The 20,898-nt window shown below is 44.7% G+C and overlaps 1 protein-coding gene across 1 annotated transcript in view; it reads left to right on the forward strand.

Annotated features, from left to right (window-relative positions):
• The window catches only part of LOC149351444 (thyrotropin-releasing hormone receptor-like), a 283,504-nt gene that overhangs the window by 153,993 nt on the left and 108,613 nt on the right, over positions 1 to 20,898 (forward strand). The gene's annotated exons all lie outside the window — the stretch shown is intronic.

The raw sequence follows: 20,898 nt of genomic DNA on the forward strand, positions 1-20,898 counted from the left end.
CATTTTTCACCCAAAATGGGCTTCAGTTCATTACATGCATGCACTGTTAAAGGGTTTGAAGTAGTTTTAAAATGACAATCATGCAATAATAGTGCTGAATGAGCTTGAATGTCTCCGCCAGAAAGAAAAAAACAGAGATAAAAGCACTGCAAAGCTTCACTGCACTTCTCATTTCTGATTCGTTTTTTATGTCGATTAACCTAATCATACATATTTTGACGTCAGAAATATGCCTACTTACATTGGTAAAATCCCATTTGTATAACTGCAGCCAATATAAGTGCGTGTCACATTCAGTGAAATCGCGTTACTGCAGCCAGGGGGCCATGCAAAAAAAGCAATCGTCCATTGTTCTCTTAAAGATAGCAATAATAAGATATATTTTACATGGCGAGTAAATTGAACGTGCATTTGCCATTCTACTGGGAATTCTTTCGACAGGATATTTATGCGTTCTTCGAAGAGGTTAGAGCGGAGTACCTAAGGTAAAAAAAAGCAACGTGCATCACTTCTGTTCCTGGTCTTCAAAACAAACCCAAAGCACGCCTTTGTTTAAGCGCAATGGGATCCATTTTCGCATAATCCTCCATATTCCAGGCGCTATCTTCTGATTAGCTCGAACATTAAAGAGCGTCCAGGAATTGCGTCTCAGTAGCTTTGACATTGTGTTTCAGGCTGTTATTCTCGTTTCTGCCGTTATTAGACTGGCTCTGCTAGTGCCCAATACATGCCCACATTTGGGCGGATTATCAACGCGACTAGGCTTAGCATAGAGAACCGCTTGTGCGTAACAGTGCGTTTTCTTCCTATTGAGAAACCAAACCCTGACCTGAATAATTCCAAAAAAAAAAAGCAATACATGCGCATTATAATCCATTGTTGCCTTTCAACGCAAACTATAGGAGCACAGGTGCAGAATAGCACAGTTCAAACGGAGTTGTGCACGTTGCTGAGGCACGTGTTTCGATGTTTTTTTTTTTCGCTAGGTTGTCTTAGTGTCACAAGGGTCCCTTAACAGCGTCCACTGTTCAAGAAGCTTCCACTGAAGTTTTTTTTTTATTTTTGCTCGAACAGAACCAGAGCAGAGGGATCTCTTTATTTCGGAAGCGCTGCCATTGACCGAATGGTGGGAAGCCCTACCGCTCTCCAGTGCTTAGCCGCCCATTTGCGGCTGTTCACTATTCACACTAGCAGCGGTCTTACATTCTCCTTAACGTTTTCACGGCTTAGATGAACCAGTGGTGTCTCTCACAGACCGCAAAACTTCAGCGATGGGTAGCCTTTCGGATAGGTAGTACGCACAAGTTAGTAATTTCACTTCTTTATCCACTATCTCTCAATGTGTTCCTCTGGAAAAACCTTCTTGATGGAGAGTTGTATGTTACAGTTCACCAGGAAAACAAAAATGAAAAGTAATAATTTAGCCATGCGCGTAGCGTGGTCACCGAACACTTGCCGCATAGAACGGAGTTCCTGCAGCGTTCGCTGATAACTTAAGTAACGAACTACCATCTAGGCAGCCACGCCCAATGACATGTGATGCACCGTGTGCGATGTGCTACTGAGTCGCACCCAGTGCTCGTCTGTATTGTGTCGAGCCTTCCCATATACCTAAACCCGAAAGGTGAGCTAGTTGGGGCCTTTAAAATAACTAGCGCTGTATTCCGTGTGTTTGTTTTCGATGTCGCTTGTGTTTTTTGCGCTAGTAACCATGTCGCAGCTATCTCCCATACAAAGTTGTTGCCATACAGAAGGCTGCAGCCTCCAGTGAAGGCAGCGCTGCGGATTGGTCAATCCATATGGCGAACAGAGGTCTCCCATAGCGTTACGCTGTTTTTTTTTTTTTTGTTAGCAGTGAAATGCACTAAATTATCCTGGCATGTCTCTACTGGCGTATGTTACCGTCTCAGAGACCCTCAACCATGAGTAATTAAGAAGTTTCCATGTAACCTCGCCATTATTAGGCGCGTCGGAATTTCGTCCGTTTTAGCAGGGCTATACAAATAGTGCGCTCGTGCATTTAGCCGATGATGGATGGCGTGTCAGCGCTCAGTACAGCGCTAAAGACGAATATTCTTCTGTTTTCTTGAGAAAGTACTTGCCCCATCCAGCACGTGTCTTACGAACTTCTGAGCCAGGCGCGCTGCGTGTCTGTGATAACCTCATTAAAAACTCCCGGCCTGCAGCCCTTCAAACATGCTCATCTTCCTAAAGCTGCCTTCCCTGATCTCAAAGAAAAGAGGCGTGCGAAGCTGCCAGCGACCAAGCAGAGGGGATGATGCAGTCTGGTGACCCTGGAAATATTTATAGCTCTCATCTCCGCTAATGCCACGAGGGCGTCTTTAGCTGGTAGGCAACTCTTGTATTTTTGCTTCGAATGAAAGCGGTGATGGCGTTGGACGCGACACGCGCAGTTCGAGAAAGGAATAATAATAATAATATAGAAATGAGGACTTAGAGGTCACCGCTGCGGCTTTCGGAGAAATGCAGCGGGCTGCCTCATTCTGCAATATATGCAAACCCGTTTGGAATGGCATCGACGATGCCCTGTCATCTTCACGGTTCCTAATGAAGTGTTGCCCAAAACTGCCCATCATCTGCCCCTGCTACATGTCACTGTGTTCGCCAACCTCTTCATAATCGTGATGTCTAAATGTTCTCTTCTCGGGCTGCCACTAGTTGCAGCCTACGAACCGCTGTGTAAGCGATCTTCAGCGTGCGCTTCTAAGAATGCGCCGTGAGTGGACAGGGAGTGACGAGTCCATTTGCTCGCTAATTACATCTAGAGAGGAGCCTTCTGTTATCGAAAGAATTCGTTTAAACGGTGAAACCTTGGAACTTGCTACAGGTCAGCGTGTGTATTGCTCATCAGAATTAGCATTTAGAGGTAGCCCAAAACGGAGATGCACAAAGGATTACTGCCGTTGAGATCGCTGACTTGGTCGGTAAAAGGCTGTTTTCATGTATAACATAGTATTTATTTTTCGCAATTACCTCGCGCTAATAGGCATCTCCTCGAGGTGGGCAGGGATGAGCGCAGTGAATATAGAAATAAAAATAACAGGATTGAGCCACCATTGGCAGACATATGCTTAAATTCAGAAGGTGGCCATATCAGGAGTTATAATCTGCACAAAAACGTGCCGTAACAGTGTCTTTTGTAAGCCTGCGGGAATGCTCCAACCAATCTCTTTCATCGTGTTTTAAGTTAAGTGCAGCGAAAGTACTTGCTGAGTACTTTCGGCAGCTAGTAAATGGTCAAATTTGAGAGCTAATATGGTGTTCAGCATGTCTGGTACTCAGGGAGGACGCGGTTTTCATCAAACATTTTATTTCTTGATGTATTTGCACGAAATTTGTTGAGTGTATATTAGAAAAAAAGTTTCACTACTTTCTGAAAATTTCACTCTCGTATCTCCAGAAAGTTGTTTTATAATCTATATGTTTTTCTCGGGATCATGTAAAAAGGCCGCACAGCTAAGAAAATTTCGCAGAAGGCTAGTTCTGCATTTGCTGCGTTCCTACTGGCGTGCTGCAGGTCAAGAAGTCCCTAAAATTTTTTATTTTTTTTTTGCAAATCCCAAATTCCTATTTTAAATGTTGTGTACGTTGACATATCTAGAGTGAGAGTAAAATTTTGCACATAAAATTTTAGGATTCACAAATAGGAAATACAATGTGTTCACCGGCACTATAGTCCAATGAGTGTAACAAAACAAAAGAGGTCGAAATAGATAAAGCAGTCGAGAATAACCTGCTCCACAAGGTGGATATTCAGACAGAAAATCGCTGTAGAGAAAAATATTTCCCCGCAATGCACATTCATCGCTGTTCAGGAAACAATTTATTTAGAGTACTTCCCAGACGATTTCAGCAATGAAACTTCGGAAAAGCATAAAAAACAAGGCATACAAGCAGATACAATGAATTATGAAAAATTCATTTTTTTTCACCATTTATGGGATTTCAAAGCCGCGTCCCCACCTTAAATTTTCGCCGCTAATTTGATGTCAGAGCGGCAATCTAAATACAAAGCTTAAAGGGATTTCCTCGAAAGAAAAAAAATACTTGGAATGAATGGCAAAACAGATTAAGAATGCCAGATATTGAGCTTTCTCGGAGCGGGGTGGATCTTTAAGCTGAAGCTTTTATCTTGGAGCACGGGATGGGGATCGCTCGAGAGCCAAATTTTTCTCGCTCAGAGCTGCAGCCCGTACAACCCCGTACGACTTCTCACGTGACTGCAGAATTAATCATAGTGGACGTTTTGTCGCTGTTGCTCTGATGCGTCACAACGCCGTTTATAATTTTTTTTCTCTCTTATTAAGGATAGAAAACTGACGTAGTTGATAGTTTCAACTGCGTTCGTGGCAAAGCGAATGCAAGTGTGGAAATAAGGCAGAAACGCGCTCTCTAAAAGCGCCGACACAATGTAAGTGGAGCAGCGGACAAATTCATTTACAAGAGGGTTGTTGTCTGCATGACCGCAGCCTTGAGTTTTTTGCACTGCGTGCGGCGAAAAGCTAATTAGTGGTTTCCACCGAGTCACGGCGCGTCATCATGCCTAGCGCATAATCAGGACCCCATCGGAAAAGCCTCTTTCTCATCCCAGTCACGTACGAACGCCCCACTGTGTACAGTATAGTGTGCTCTTCGCCGCCCGAGTGCTGCGCCTATCGGTGCGTGAACGAGACGGGCGAGCCGCATATCGTAACGGCTCGGCTCGCGCTGCATGCTCCCTCCTCGTGAGTGTAGCTGAGCCACCACAAGGAGACTGTTTTCGCAGCATCTAACAAAATGTCATAATCCTTAAATGTTCAACCTATCCCAAATGTCTCGTTACCGCTTACGACAGTTTTGTCACAGTTTGCATGTTCTGATAATAGAATTAAGTTGGTTTTACCTATGGACACTGCTGTTGCGCCCTTTGGCGCTGTTGCCCTTTTAAGAACTATTGGAATTCGTGAGCCACACGGTATCTCACAAAGTTTCCAATGTTCTGAGAGACAATACTCAACCTTCGACAGTTCTTCCTTCTCACTGTCTTCTGGCCTGATCGCCTCCCTCTTTCTTGTCCAGAAGAGGCGCTGCTCACCCAACGCGATTATATAGCCAGGCAAGTAGCGTCCTGAGCGATACGGCTGGCCGCTGTACTCTCGTGGCGGGACCTTTCCTATAGAGCCGAGCTGAGCGCGTATCTCCCTTCGTGCCCGCAGTTGGCTGTTTGAAAAGCCCTAAATCAGGGCGCACGCGTAAAAAACGCTACCGTAAGCTGAGGGGACTCCCCTAAGACCGGGTCTTTGGCCATAACTCTTTCGACATAATGCTTTGTGCACAGAGTTCGCGAGCGCCGATGCCCGTGTGAGATAGTCTTCTTCAAGGTTTTCAAAGAGGGGTCACAGGAGCGTAAAATGGGCACCATTGATCAGGATAGATGACCTCTAAGAACTGGCGCATGCATCAAGTCTGGCAACGGCGCTGGAGGGCATCAGTTTTTAGCTGAAGGAAAGGGGTCTATGAACAGGCGCAGAGATACCAACTCTTCGACAGTGTGAGGAGGACACTTACGTATAAAGGTTGAGCAAAATTATTTCCCTCTGTTATACAGCCTCAGTGAAGCTTACTTTATTTCTTCAGAGAGCGAGGGGGGAAGGGGAGGGGGGGGGGGTGTAGCTAGGTACCAGGAGCAGATTTCAGCCAGGCTGGTTCAAAAATAGCATCGATACAGACCCTATGATGCTACTTTCATCATTCAAAACATGAAGGAAGGTGCAGGGAGAGTGTTCGCCATCATCTAAGGTGGCCGAGTGCGCAACGTAGCCACAGAAGTCCGGAGAACTCGGGAACTGCTAGGCCCAGTCGCGAAGCGAAGTGCGTGTCCATAAATACGGGTTCAACAAAATGTCATCACAAAGTAATTGGATCAATGAATTGGAAGCACTCACAAAAGTACCAGAAAATGATGCCACCTGGGTTACTAGATTGTGCAATCTACAGCAGAAAAACAAAAAAAGGAACAATTCGTTATCATGGAAAGCTCCTCAAAAGAGTTCATTAAAATCCTCTGCGACATGCCTTTTGAATATATCTGGTCCTCGTAACTCAGAAACTGGTAACTGGACCGAAGTTCTGAAATTGTACAGAGAACATTCGTGTTCGTACATAATTTTGATGCGCACATAGCGCCCACAGCGTCTTAACTTGCTACGATGCACTTAATCGGCGTATAACGGTGCTGAAGTCGCCGACCGTAGGGTCTGACTTTGAGCAGCAAAGTACACTACGTACGGCCCCTATCAAGCTACCAGGGTCTTGGCCAGAGTCCTTTCTGCACGGTTCCGAGAACTGGTCCACAGCGTATGGAGGTGCCGCCTGGCCAATCCGGCTTCGAACAATTTCATAATGCTGACACGTTTTTATGGTCACACTTTTTTCTTGCTGTTGTTGAAACGAAAGAGCAGCTAACCGGTCTCAGCGTGTGCTGATCGCTTTGGCTTAAAGTGACTTTCGCGACAGTGCAGCGCCTTGCGTGGATCGATTCTCGTAAGGAACGGACCGTCTCAAATACGACGTCAGGTTCCCTCATCGACTTCGTCTATAACGCAGGACAAACTCCGGCGAGCTACGGCTGTTCGCTAAAGTTTGAACAGAAATGAGTTTAAGGGGGCTCAGGAGCTTCTTTCTCTTCCCTTCATATTTGATAGTGCCTGGCTTCTTACGATTTGTATTCTTTATTTTTTGAGCTGCACGATATCGACTCCTTCTGTCGTTCCTGCTCAAGAGATTTCATTGCCTGTGCGCACATCACCTTGCATATCGAGATGACTATAAGTGCTTGGGACTTCACTCGCATATCAGCGCAGCAATCTGCTCTAATGGCAGGAATGATGCCTTCGAGTCTATCATTAAGAGTGCGTTATGCTAACTAGGCATAGGTCTATGTATCAAATCTGTGTAAGGAAAAAACTTTTGTAGTAGAGACGAAAACCTGCTACGAAGGAAACTTTCCAAATAGACCTTTACGAACGGCACACTCCGACCAGGTATAGAGATGCAAGCAGTGTTAAAGCGAACACTCAGTTTTTATGCAAGACAGATTTCTGTTTCTTTTTTTACAGGTCGCTGCCTGTACAGCGGAACTTATATAACATCTTGAATTTTTTTATCAGGCCCTGTCCTTGACAAGAACTTTAAGTTGCATAAGTGAAATTTTTTCGAACCTACATGAGTGTGTGATTTTTCATCGCACCAAAATAGTGCGCTAACTCAAAGCGAATTATAAGAATAACTAAAGCAGGAATCAAATGCAATCGCTTTCTGGTGGGAGCATGAAGCCAGAAATAGCAGTGGATACCAAATTCGCAAAAAGAGCAAGCGTATGCGAATACACCACGAAAAGGCGGCAACCTCAAAGTGCAAGACAGACAGGGGTGTGAGAGGGAGACAAAACACAAAAGAAAGATGAAGGCGACCGCGAATGTTTGCCTTCCGGTTTCCCGAGCTCTAGCTGTCGAAGCTGTCACCTGGGACATGGCCCAGAGGAGCAACTTCAACTAACTTTCGTGCTTGAGCTTTCAGGAATTTTTACTTTGCCTCGAGCTTTTGGTACCACCCTTTATTATTTCAGCTTGAACTCGCAAGCAAGCAGCGGAGCAAGATTGCAGGGACACGCAAAAAAAAAACGAAAGAAGGAGCGTATTTTATGAACTGCAGAGATGTTGGGTGGATCTAGCGTATACAAGGAATGCATTTGGGTTATTTTATGCGTGCGGAAAATGAACACCTTACGGTTCAGGATAAATAAACGCTTCGTAGTGAAGAGACCTACTTAAGTGGTGGCAGTTCATACACTAACTCCATGCGAATAATGCGTGTTTACACCTATTCTATTATATTAAACGATGACAATGAGGCATAAGCGGTTAATTGTTTTTTTTGTGCTCTAACAAAAATAATGAGCTGAAAACGCAGGATTCATCAGTTTTGTGTGGGGTTAACGATGAAAACTACTATCAAAAGTTGAGACTAATTTGTGCGTGTTCAAGCAATGGTTTGGTGTACCCACTGTAATGGGCGTGCGGAACTGGCGAAGCTTCCCATGAGTCCAGGCGTGCGCTCAAGGGTTAGAGGGAAATACAGTTGTTCATTACGATCAGACCCGAAGAGGGACAGATTGACAGGAAGGAAATGTATATATGTTAAACAGAAGAGCGGCCGAATTGCTGCTACCCGATGCTGAGGCAGGGGGCTCATCTTCAAAAAAAAAAAGACAGGATGGAGAATCATAGTAGGCACATGCACTAACAAAAGACTGCAGCACGCAGTCACAGGTGTTCACCGACAGGAAGGTCACCTTATAAATCTGCGATCAGAGTTGTCTGTCTGTCTGTCTGTCTGTCTGTCTGTCTGTCTGTCTGTCTGTCTGTCTGTCTGTCTGTCTGTCTGTCTGTCTGTCTGTCTGTCTGTCTGTCTGTCTGTCTGTCTGTCTGTCTGTCTGTCTGTCTGTCTGTCTGTCTGTCTGTCTGTCTGTCTGTCTGTCTGTCTGTCTGTCTGTCTGTCTGTCTGTCTGTCTGTCTGTCTGTCTGTCTGTCTGTCTGTCTGTCTGTCTGTCTGTCTGTCTGTCTGTCTGTCTGTCTGTCTGTCTGTCTGTCTGTCTGTCTGTCTGTCTGTCTGTCTGTCTGTCTGTCTGTCTGTCTGTCTGTCTGTCTGTCTGTCTGTCTGTCTGTCTGTCTGTCTGTCTGTCTGTCTGTCCGTCCGTCCGTCCGTCCGTCCGTCCGTCCGTCCGTCCGTCCGTCCGTCCGTCTTTGTCTGTCGTTGTGTCTTTCAATGTCTGACTTTATCTGACTGTGTCTGTCTGCCCGTCCGTCTTTGCCTTTGTGTCTGCTCTGTCTGTGTCTGTCTTTCCGTCTTTGTCTGTCTTTATCTGTGCCTGACTGTCTGTCTGTATTTCCGTCCGTCCGTCTTTCTCTTTGTCGGCGTCTGCCTATGTCTTCCTGTGTGTATGTGTCTGCTTGCCTCCGTCTATCCTTCTGTCCGTGTATCCGTGTATCCGTCTATTCGTCTATCCGTCCATACGTCCATACGTCCATACGTCCATCTGTCCATCTGTCCATCCGTCCGTCTCTGTCTGTCTGTGTCTGTCTGTCTATATTTGTCTGTGTTTAGTTATGTCTGTGTCTGATTGCGTCTGTCTGCGTCTGTCTGTCCGTCCGTGCGTCTTTGTCTTATTTGACTTTGTCTGTCTGTCTGTGTCTGCCTGTGTCTGTCTGCCTGTCCGTCTGTCTCTGTCTAACGTGGTTTAAAGTTTCCTTGTAACCTGCATTTGCGACACGCGCATCAAAGACTCCGGGTTCATACTGTTGGCTAAGGGACATACTTTGGCTGCCATTGAACGGAAGCGGAGCGTTACGCTTACTTTCTTTATGCGCACAGAGACTGGCTGGGCACATCTTGTGGCCGTGTCATATACAGGCCAGACAACCCAGCAATATATGCCACACCATGTCTTGCATAATGTAAGTCGGCGCAACAAGATTCAGTAGTCGATACGAGTTGAGTCGGCCATAGCGCTTCTCGGAGAAACAGCGGAAGCTTGGCTAGAAGCCTATTTCGTAAACGGCAGCTGCGCATAAAAGAAGCCGCCCACCCGCGGAGAAACACTCATCACACAACAAGCGCTGGACAACAAACCCTTTTTTCGATATTCCGACAAAGCGAGGTTTCGTTATCCTTTCAGCAGAATATTTCCGTCGGATCCCTTAGCCTTCCCGCATACGATGGCGAATATCCATTGCACGGCACCGGGAATGTAGTGCCAAATAGTTACATCAAGCACCAACGAAATTTACAATATTTCGCAAAGGGAACCCTCAACGAAACCTAGGATTTCAGATACGTACACTAGATGCACACCTTTATGGTCATGTCTTGGAACTACTCAAAGAGGAACATCCCCTATTCAGTTTGCACTTGCTGCTGTAAAGAGCGGACGGGTCGTGTATGGGGCAAAGAGAATCGAAAGAGAACTTGATTACGTGTTAACAACAGAGGACGGAAGACACCGACTAAGTTTTTAATTGATTACCATCGGACGAAACGAATAAACAAAAGAAATTTTTTGAACAGCAATGCGACATAAATATATCGTACCTACTTTTATGATAACCTGACTAAATAACTTATTTTGCTTCATCTATGAGAGTTGCATTCTTGGCAGTAGCACGCACAGATCTCGGAGATCAAGCATGGCAGGTACAAAAATACAACAGGCAACTGACAAACTAAGCCAACTATTAAAACTTGCTGCATGGTTTAAGAAATCAAAGGATCTTTTTAATGAAAACAAACGAAACACATTTGAAATGAAAAACTAAACAAAAAGGGACGGTTAGAAAGCTTCGTTTGTTTAGGAGTATGTTAAAAAAAATTCTAATTAGCACATCTCTCTACAGAGTTGCCTTCTGCAAGCATACTACTTGAGATTTCTGAAACTTTAGAGACGCCAGAGTAGCATGTAATGCTTCCCTGTCTTTCATACTACGAGCTGCTTGCACACGCCAACAGTTTTCGCTTCCCTTCGCCTTGACTTAAGATGCATCGTTAGTGCGATAAGCGGGGCCTTTACTCCGTGAAGCCCAAAGCCCAAATGTGCGAGAGAGAGTAGTGGACAAGATTGTTCTTAGTCTTCTATTTCCATGTGGCAGTTTCATCGTTCTACATGAGCTGCGTGCGCTCGAAAGCACACGAACGCACGCACACGCACGTACGCACATGCACACGCGCACAGCCGAACGTTCTTGTGGGAGTTCTGAAAGCGCCACAGTTAACAACTTTTTCGAACTGGCTGACGTCGATCGAGCAACAGAGACGTGAAATTCGAGGGTATCGGTATTCGCTGCGTCTTACGCTAAGAAAGATTACCAGGCGCGAGGAGCGAATAATGGCTGGATTTTCATTCCTTCACGAGTAAAAGCGAAAAGCAAAAGGGAGCAATGATGGGGTTAACTACGCGTGACGCCTTCCAGTCAAGCGCCTAAGTAATTTTACTTCAAGTGCCTTGACAGATTATCCAAGTAGCACGAGTGATCAGTAAAACTTAACGATAACAAGTTGGCACCGCCGAGCGTAGTGTAAGAAGCACGACATGCAGTGTGTAGGAAGTGGAATTTGATTTGGGTATTAAAAGTTGGAAGGAGTGAAAAACTCAACCACCTCTTCAGCGTGCCCTGACTGGCGAGCCGCGTCGGAGATGTGCGATGCAAGAAGCCTTCAAAAGACATCCATGGTTCTGCTCCTTCCTTTCCCAACTACCTCACTTAGCATCGCTATTCAGTTTTTTTTTACGCCTCGGTTCCGCAAAATTACTAGGCAAACTTTTCCATGATAATTTTTTATTAATTTTGGTACGTCTGTAAGCCTCTAGCGCCGAACGTTCGTTTTCTTTTAGGCACTTCCCAAAGAGCAGTGAGTTTTGACAGTGTTATTGGTATCGCAAAATAATATTCTCACCAAAATTTCCATAAACTCGTAAATTCTAGAAGAATGCTCTGTTACAGCGCAACGTGGCACGTTTTCAAGTGAACAGCAATTAAGTAAAAAAAAAAGAACTACAAAAGCTTTCTTCCACATTATGCACCTCTATGTCAGCATTTAAAAAACGGAAAGGACGAATGAAACTACTCTTACTGCACTAAAATTAGCTTTCTTTTTCTTCCGTTCTTCATTATGCACTAAAAAACGCCACGTTGCTGTTGTGCTAGTCTCTAAGAGTTAATTGAGCCTGAAAGAGCGCAACGCATGAGCACATTTTGCGCCGCCACGCCAAACAATCGCTGGTACAGCCCTCTTGAAGATGCACGAGTACAACAAATCATAGAACAAAAGACACGACGCGCATGAGGCGGCACAACAATCGATGAAAGCGTGCACTTCTTCCTGTTTTCTCCGAGAAGGGAACTCATTTGTTCGTTTGCGCAACAACTTTCACCAGGAAGGTAAAGGATAAGCACCAGAGTGAAAACATGAAGGGTGCTCCAGAAATGATTCATGTTCTCTAGCGGTGTGCTCATCTGCTTGCTTTTATCCTTCTTTCCTTAAATAACAGTGGCGACGCTTACAATTGGATAAAGCCCCCGAGGCTAACACGACGAACGCGTAGAGACAAACTAATATCCGACCAGTTCGAGCTACTTCCCGCCACATTGCGAAAGCAGGCAAATAAAAAGCAAGCGGGAGGACATCAGTTGAATATTACTGAACTGTTCGTTTGATTTTTAGTTAATGTCTCGGAGCTTTCTTGATTGCGTCCCGCCACAATGTTTGTGTGCATGTGGCTGCATAAACATGTTCGTAGAAACTGTTGTGTATACGCCACTGCAACACTGCAAAAGCCAGCAGATCGACTAAGAAAGGCGAAATTTGTTCTCGTCCACTTCGTCTCAAGCCAAGCAGGAACGTATGTGACAGATCGTGATAATATATAAGTGGATGGGTTGTTCATCACGTCATGTTTCAGTGTGCTATCTAACAAGTCCAAAATCTTTTTCTTGTTTGTGGCAATCAATATTTGCAACATAGATAAATTTGCCACCCACTACGTTCTGCCTGTTCTTATCTTCGCATGTTACGCAGACTTCCACTTCCTTCAGCACAATTTTTTCTGACTTTGTCTTTTTTTTCGGGAGAGCACAAAAAATAACGCTGCTTCAGTCAACAAATCAATGCAGAAAATTACTTGCAGACAGTTGAGCTTCTCCTACATTGCACTTATGAAATGCGCAGACGCGTTCGAACGCGAAAAAACAGTCTCGCAGAACTTTATGTGAGAATGAAACACATGCCAAAAAGAGGCCGTCACCAAGTCATGAAGTCGGTCAACTGGCGTTATCTCCGATTGTTTACTAGCACACTGCATTTCTTTAATTGGGAACAGTAGCTCTTTACGTTAATACAGCACTGAAGACATGAACTGCTTCACAGGTGTCTAACCTCCATTCCTGACGCAGTGTGAAGCAAGTGGTGCACAGCACCCGGCAACTATAGTCAGGGCTCTACAAAATTTTTCTGGCTCTCGTCGAAAGCGTTTGTGGTTTTCGAACAAAAAAGTGAAGTTAATCACCTTTTCTTGTTGATAAAATGGCAGATTAAAACTTCTTCGAAGTTTAGGGACTTCCGCTAAGTATCGCAAAGATTTTGGCTTGTAGAGTGTGATGCCGAGGTGAAGATCTGAATAAATATTTTTGGGGGTTTGAAGTGTTGTCAACTGCATGACATGCCGACACCAATAAAGTGTCGCTGCGCAGCGATGAATCATGTTTAGCCCTATAGTATAGCTGCGTTATATACTATGACCCGGGCTGCACTTTTTTCTGCTAAAAATAACGAATTTAGTCGCATAATTAGCGCATCTTTTTCTAAAAAAATATTTGAAAATTTGTTCCTTATGCGTTCATTACGCAGGGTAAAACATTTATAAAAGAATAAATGCGGTAAATATGGTACGAAAAGCCGACTGGTGGAATAAATAGAACAAAACGCCATCTTCAACAAGGATTCCGTGCTCGAAAGAGTCAACAAAAGTCTTCTTAGGCACGCCCGTATACCTCGCGTAGCGACCCGTTATTCTGTCCAAATAGAGCACATGTACCATTCACTCTAGCCAAACTTATAGCAATAATTGTGACGTCCATCTGCGACAAACTGCCACAACCCTTAATATGGGGCGTTGAACAGTGCAAGCCTTTGCGACTGGATTTCTCGTGGTTCTCGGATTTCTCGCTGAAAATTCTTATCGTCTGTCAGCCCCGTAGGTTGAGGCGCAGTAAACTGGACGTTCGACGGGCAGAGCTTTATATTACTGCGTAATTTTGTAGGGAGGAGGAAGAGGAAAGGCGGGGAGATTAACCGGTTGATGAAACCAGTTTGCGCTACCCTGCACTGGGGGAAAGGAATGAGGGGATATAAAGGTAAGGAAAAAAAGGGAGACAAAAGAAAAAGCAGAAGGCGAAAAAGCTTGGGCAGAGTCACAGCCTGTCGCGCAGGCCCGACACTCTTGAGAACCGCATGAAGGCCTGGCAAGCACTCACCGCCGATGATTGCTGTTGCCAGTGCCCAAGAATCTTGAACTCTGTTAACGGGCGTGAATCGATGTGTTCCAGCGCACGGCGTAGAGAAAGCCTTTTAGAACTGTACACTGGATATTCACAAAGAATATGAGATATGGCCTCATCGCGGCCACAGATGCCACATGCAGGGTTATCAGCCATGCCGATCACAGTAGAGTAATGGTTTGTGAATGCGACACCAAGCCACAGGCGACACAACAAAGTTGACTCACGTCCTGGTAGGCCGAAGGAAGCCATAGCTTGAGGTCAGGATCCAGGGATAATAGACGCGGGTTCGAAAACTGGCCGGAATTCCACAAGGCAAGAATGATCTCTCGCGCCAGTGTTCGAAGTGCACTCCCTGCGTCGGCTCTCATGATGGAGATGGACTCGTCCGCGTGGCGGTTGCCTGCGATACCGCTGTGTCCTGGCAGCCATTTGTAGAAAATATCGTGTCCCTTATAGATGGCGGTGTGGTGTAGCTCTCGGATTTCCGCGACCAGTTCTTCATGAGACCCATGACGAAGAGCAGATTGTAAGGCTTGGGGGAGTTTAAAAAAGGATGCCTGCTAGCATTCGTTATCGTTATCAGCAGCCTGAGCGTAAAAAAAAAGGGGTGCGTTCAGTATACGAGGGGCAAAAATGCACTTTTTGAGAGCCAAATTAGGGGGGGAGTGCGTCTATTATGTGAATAAATACTGTAATAATAAAGGGCTTTACCTCAATCGAACCACTTTCACCTTGTTACTGAATCTGTAGCCTTGCTGTAGTGTTTTGTTGTTCTTCTCAAGTAATTGCCAGAAAAATTCGCTTTTACAGTAATTTTATTACATACGTGCCATTTGGATCCAAGGGGCCAATATAATGTCCAGGTGGCTTTCTCTTGTAAATGAAATAGATAGCTCGCAAAATGTGGCTATTGCGTCGTGTAGGCCTATGTGCCTCGATTTCTGTGGCTTGCAAAAAAAAAAAACATTAAACTAGCGGTGCTTTTTCATTCTTCGCCTTGATAATAAACTATACGCCGCTAATACGGGAGAAACCCAACAACTTTTTAGTCTCTGCATCATGGCGTGCCTGGCATTTTTCTCCTTCCCAAGTTTTTCTTTACCCATCGAGTTCCCCTCCGCACTATACCGTTCCTGAGATGAAGTTTTTAGTGTATGGTGGCGCCACTTCCTGCTAGACGATGGATTGCGTCCATAGAGCAAAGCTGACGCTGTTGCAGCCCCTGGGATGCAGTGCAGAGCTCGATTGGCTTGCATAGTGGTAACTCTAGGGGGATTTCTCCGGGTTAATTACCGTCGCCGTCAGCACTGGCGTTGCAGGATACCGTAACCAGGAACTGTGCTCACAGACAGGCCATGTTGCTCCATTTGCTGTCATGGGGCCCACTTGGGCCAGTGAATATATGCGGTCATGGATGAATGGAACAAGAGGACGTACAGAGTTTTTTTCATCTTTTCCCCTGAAGGAAGAGGGGAGGCACGAAAAATATGGATCAGTGTGCTTACACTCTGTTCGCACCTGTTGCGGAAAGAATAATCATTAAGAAAGCTGGTAGTGTTCGCTGCAGATCAAAATTAAGAACTGCGTCTCGAAAAGCGCCATTTCGCCTCAGCTTCTAGAGCGCCGAAAGTGGCATGAGTCTCACTGCTGATTTCTTCGCTTCTGCTATTAAATTTAAAAGTTTATAGGCAGAAAATCTGAGAGATGACGAGGTCAAGTATCATCGCTCAACTTTGTAGGGTAAAAAGCGGGAAAGAGGGAACTGATGGAGAACTTAGAAACGTCGTGAAAGCAATGCATGCTCCTTGGAAGACAAAATGGCCGCTTGAGTGAAATGGGTGGAGCAGATTCCCTTGTATTTTAGAAGGAAACCGCGACTTCAGCCTTACGGCATCTTTTGAAAAACATCAAAGGGTCGCCTGAGGCCTTTGTTATCCTTTCCGCGTTCAAGTAAAAAGCGCCTACGTGGGATTTGGTTACCTTTCAACATCACATCAAAAGGCCCATGAGACAAGGTTAGACTGTCGCCCCAGATGGCTGTCGCTCTAGAGAGAAAAAAAAATGGTGAAGGCAGTGGCGTGCGCTCGTACAACACGTGCCGTATCAATTTATATTTAGTGCTGCCTTGTATCACCCCTTTAATATGGTGTATTAAACAGGAGCCTATAATATTAGCTACACTAACATAACCAACCTGAGCCAGGTCGATGGCTTCCATAACTACTACGTACTTGCCCTCGCAGTTTTCGCAACAACGCCACCGATATACCGACTAGTCGTGTTAGAGGTTGGCAAATACAGAAGAGGTTGGCAAATACAGACTGCAGCACTAAGGCACTTTCCTTGTGAACAATATACGTACATATCAAGACGCAAAAAAAAAAACGAAAGTGGGCGGAATTTTGGAAGCAGATCAAAAATTACGAAACGTTCTTAGCGTGCCCCTTGAAGCTTATGGGCTGTTCTTTTCTTATTCTATTTATCTACAAGTAGAGTCTCTATCTGGTCAGGAAGCGCACTCTCCTAAAAATGCCAGAATAACTTAATACTCTACAGAAAGAAATTAGAGAGGACACTTAAGTAAAGCCTTAAGCGTATGACAAGACAGCGTTGTGAGTTAGGCTTTCATTGGGCGCACTTTGACGCCTTTGAAGGCAATTTTAATTTTTTTCAATTGTTTCAATTAAATAATCGATCAATTACACGCTTAAAGTTTTCCTAATTAGTATCGTCAAGCATTGACTTTTCATTCTGAGCATTTTGACACCTTTGAAGCCCCTTTCTCCAATTTATAATTTCTTTTTTAATCAATTACAATGATTTCACTAACTCATTATCACCTTCCCACACAAATCAAGCATCAATAACCAGAACCACACATTATCATGTTGCGGTTTGTTTTGCTTAACCCCGATAATTGGTCGCCGGTTCGAATTACTGTCGCGAGCTACGCTCTGAGTAAGTTTATGGTGCACAAAATTTTCAATCGTATGACACCATCGGACCATTCTGCGGCAGACGGTTGGCATGATACAATTTGTTTTACACAATCACCCAATTATTTCGGACACGCGGTGCCGACTACGTGGACGGCTTTCCGACCGAACGAGCAACGGACAAGAGAAAGCAGAGACAACACTTCGCGCTGTGCCAGCTAGTTTCAGTTTATTTCCTTTGAAATGAAAGTGGAAGACGAGAATCAATTGAAAAAGAAACAAAACAATGTTATTGTGGAGACTTGGGCAAGTTTGGGCCTTTTTTTTTATAAATGTGCAAGAACTGATTCCCCAACCACTTTAATGGAGATTAATAAAATTGGACTACTTAAACATTAGTGGAGAAAGCTTAGGTTGGAATTTATTTCTCTCTTATTACACAACAAACTTGGTTTGGATCAGACACCACACTTAACGCCTTCACCAACCAGACAAACTCGTCAACACCATCCCAGTTTTCTAACCCCTATATTCGCTAGAACAGACACAAGTTTTCGTTCTTTCCAAGCACAATAACAGATTGGAATCAGCTTATTAAACCATTGTCCCATGAGTTTTAACTAATTATTGCTATATTGTGCTTTTTAAGTGTTGCGTTTTTTCTGGTTTAACTGACCTGTTCGCCCTCCCTGCTTGGACTCAGTGTCCGCAGTATTTTGTAAATATATAAAATAAAATAAAACTTGATATATCGTATTGGTGCATCTGACACCATTATCATATTAGAAAACAAAACAAATTTTCAGTGCGCTAGTACGAGTAGCTACGAGTAAAAGTACTTGTAACTTCTAGGACACAGCTGAAACTTTGTAAATCTGTAAAAAAAAGTATTCTGATACGTGGCACTTGCTTATGCTGTGCCAGAATTGTGCGCGCACTATGTATGTTCGCTTCGTTTTCCGCAGACTCATAGACTGCTGCCTGCTGCTTGCTCTGTTAGCTATCTTGTTTGTGCGAGTGGAGACTCGCTGCAGAAAAATCGCTGCAGTGGAGACTCGCTGCCACTTTGTATGCTGCCAAAAGGGGGGCCATTGCTCTGTCAAGCTGTTGAAAGACAGCTTTTACTTCGGTCCCCTGTATCATCATGTACAACGTGGTGATCAAATAAACATTATTATTATAATTATTAAAAAACAAAAGGACACGCGTGTAAAAAGTTTAACCACCTCTGCTTCCAATTCCAATTTGCGCAAAAATGTCGTCGCCGTTCCGTCGCTCTGCTCACTATCTCATCGTCAAAAGGGCACTGGTTGTGTGTGCGGAGGCCGACATTGTTTTGTGCAAAAAAAGGAATCATCTCTGACGTCTGTGCGACCATTAAAAGAAACGATAGTTGCAGGGGCCGACTGGGCCGCGCCTCTCATGTTACGCACACTGTCTGGTGAGTAGAGTATTGAGATAGCTGACAAAGTTTTCTGCCTCTGGTAAAACGTTTATTGCTCAATTGTGACCGTGTGTACAAGACCGCTGGAGAGAACACTTCGTTTCTTTAAAAGGTGCGCCGAACTCGCGCTGATCAAGTCTCTGCCAGTATTGCGGTTGTGCGGCTGATTTTTCTAATATACCCGCAACGTATTCGCGATAGTGGGGAAGCAACGGGAGAACGGATTGCGCAGCAGTTAAAGCACGCGCTGGTAGCAGGACTAAAGGGATGCTCGGCTGATTGCAGTGCAGAAGAGGCTTGCATAAAGGAACCTGCACGCATTCGGAACGCCTGTGTTTTGCATCGGGCGTCTACCGGTCACACCCACGGCTGGCGCGAGGCACTTTTAGCCTGCTGGCAGAATCTGTAGAAATTCTCCTTGTGTGACAATCCGAAAGTGATTGAGTTTAAACTTTATTTAGAAGCATATGCGAAGAATAGTTACATACAGATGAGGGCACATAGGTTTTCAGGGTAAGGTTAACTCACGTCCGGGGCAAAATGCTGTCGACGCTGGTCTGGTTGTCTTGCATACGATTCATGCACAGATCTTCCGCTTGGGCGAAGGAAGAGAGAGCGCTCCGCCACTGCATCGGCTTGCCAGGCATAATGTTTTTTGGTGGCTTTCCACCCTGCCCACCAAGGTGAACTGCACAGATGTGTCCCTCTTTACTGATTCAGCACCAGACCGAAGGCAAGTCTTTACCCATTAAAGGAACGCGGCTGACTAACCAGCGGTTTAGGAATCAAACCCATCCTTCCCGAATGCGAGGCAGATGTTAAACCGCGATGCCCCTGCTGCGGTAGCTGGCAATCCGAGCGCCTCACATTCTTGGCGAAAAGTAAGAAAACGCATCTTGAAATGAGCAAAGAGTGGACGCTGCGCCTCTCAGGGCTTGTTTGAAATTCGCTTTCGGGCGAATTGGAATGCAGTTCGCATTGAAAAGAAGCTGTATCGCGCTTAGCCTCCGTGTCTTGGTTTTTCGCTGATACTGTATTCTCCGCTATTAGCACATTAATGCTGCCGTATCGTTACGAAAAAAATCCACACCATAACATATATAAATATATATGTATATATACAAGGTGTCCCAGCTAAATGTAACCCAGCTTTTAAAAAACACGGGGTGTCCTAGCCGTCTGAAACCAAATAAGGGTTGTTTAGAGTCGCGTGACCTAGTCTGCAGTATTTTTTTCGTTCTTCAAGGTTGTCTAGTTAGTTAAGCTTAATTAACTAACTTTTTAATTATTGTCTTGAGGAACAAAGTGCCAATGGAAAAGTTGTAGATCGCTTTGAGAAACAGCCTACTGAGACATTTGCAGCAAAGTAATATTTACGTAAAGTAATTTTTTTACCGGCCTTTAACCATAACCCGCACAATAAAAAAAAAGCTCCCACATGACAACTGTGCCACTTCAACGTCCCAAGACGAGCCTTAAAGAATAAAATTCGTGTTTTAAGGCGGAAGCCTTTAATGCCTCATCGTTGTAAGCAGGAGTTGTCGACAAAAATGTCACGCTTTTCAGTTGGTCGAAAGAGTCGTGACGTCACAGTGCGCGAATTTCAAACGGGGCCAATTGTACTTTGGCTACTAACCATGCAACCAATTAAAGGGATCGTATAGTGATGCTCCAAGTAAGTTTGACGGAGTTGAGTTAATTGCTTACTTTAGTCCAATTAACCTTTCTAGTCAGACCAGATAAATAAATAAAACCGAGTAAGAAATTGGCCGAGCATGGGAATCGAACCCCGGTCTCCGGAGTGCGAGTCGAGCACGCTACCACTCCGCCATGCAAGATTTTTTTTTTCTTTATTGCCTTCAAAGGCGTGGGAATACAGTGCATTACAACATATGTGACTATTTACATGGCTATTTACATGGCTACAGCACTCCTCGTTTCCAGCGACCATTCCAACTTCTTCAGTTGGGATAGATTCTGGAAAAGGGATACAATTTCTTCGTCAAAACCTCGGTCTTTTAACACATCGTAAACTTTCAGGACACTCTCAACAAAATATTGATACACAGATCTGGCTGCAGGATCGCAATGGCGATATGCCATGGCACTACGCCACGCTGCATGCAAGCCAAGAAGAAAAATGAAAGACTTATTACACGTCCTTTTTCCCGCTCCCTTGTATCGGTCGGCCTTTGGGGCCTCACCGGGACAAAATGTGTTAAAGAGGGTAAAAAGAATGTGGGTAACGCCTTCAGCAAAAACTTTCTTCTTTCAGCTGCACACAGGTACCTTACCTGTTATCCGCCATGCAAGATCGATGGTTTGGAATGAACAAAGGTGCGTCTAGTGAATACGGTGTCTTCGTTCACTCCCATCTTCCTCCCTTCGCGTTACGGCGAGGTTTAGG

This window comes from Amblyomma mixtum, chromosome 3 (genome assembly GCF_055824585.1).
Source record: "Amblyomma mixtum isolate Tamu chromosome 3, ASM5582458v1, whole genome shotgun sequence".
In the NCBI taxonomy this organism is placed as follows: Eukaryota; Metazoa; Arthropoda; class Arachnida; order Ixodida; family Ixodidae; genus Amblyomma; species Amblyomma mixtum.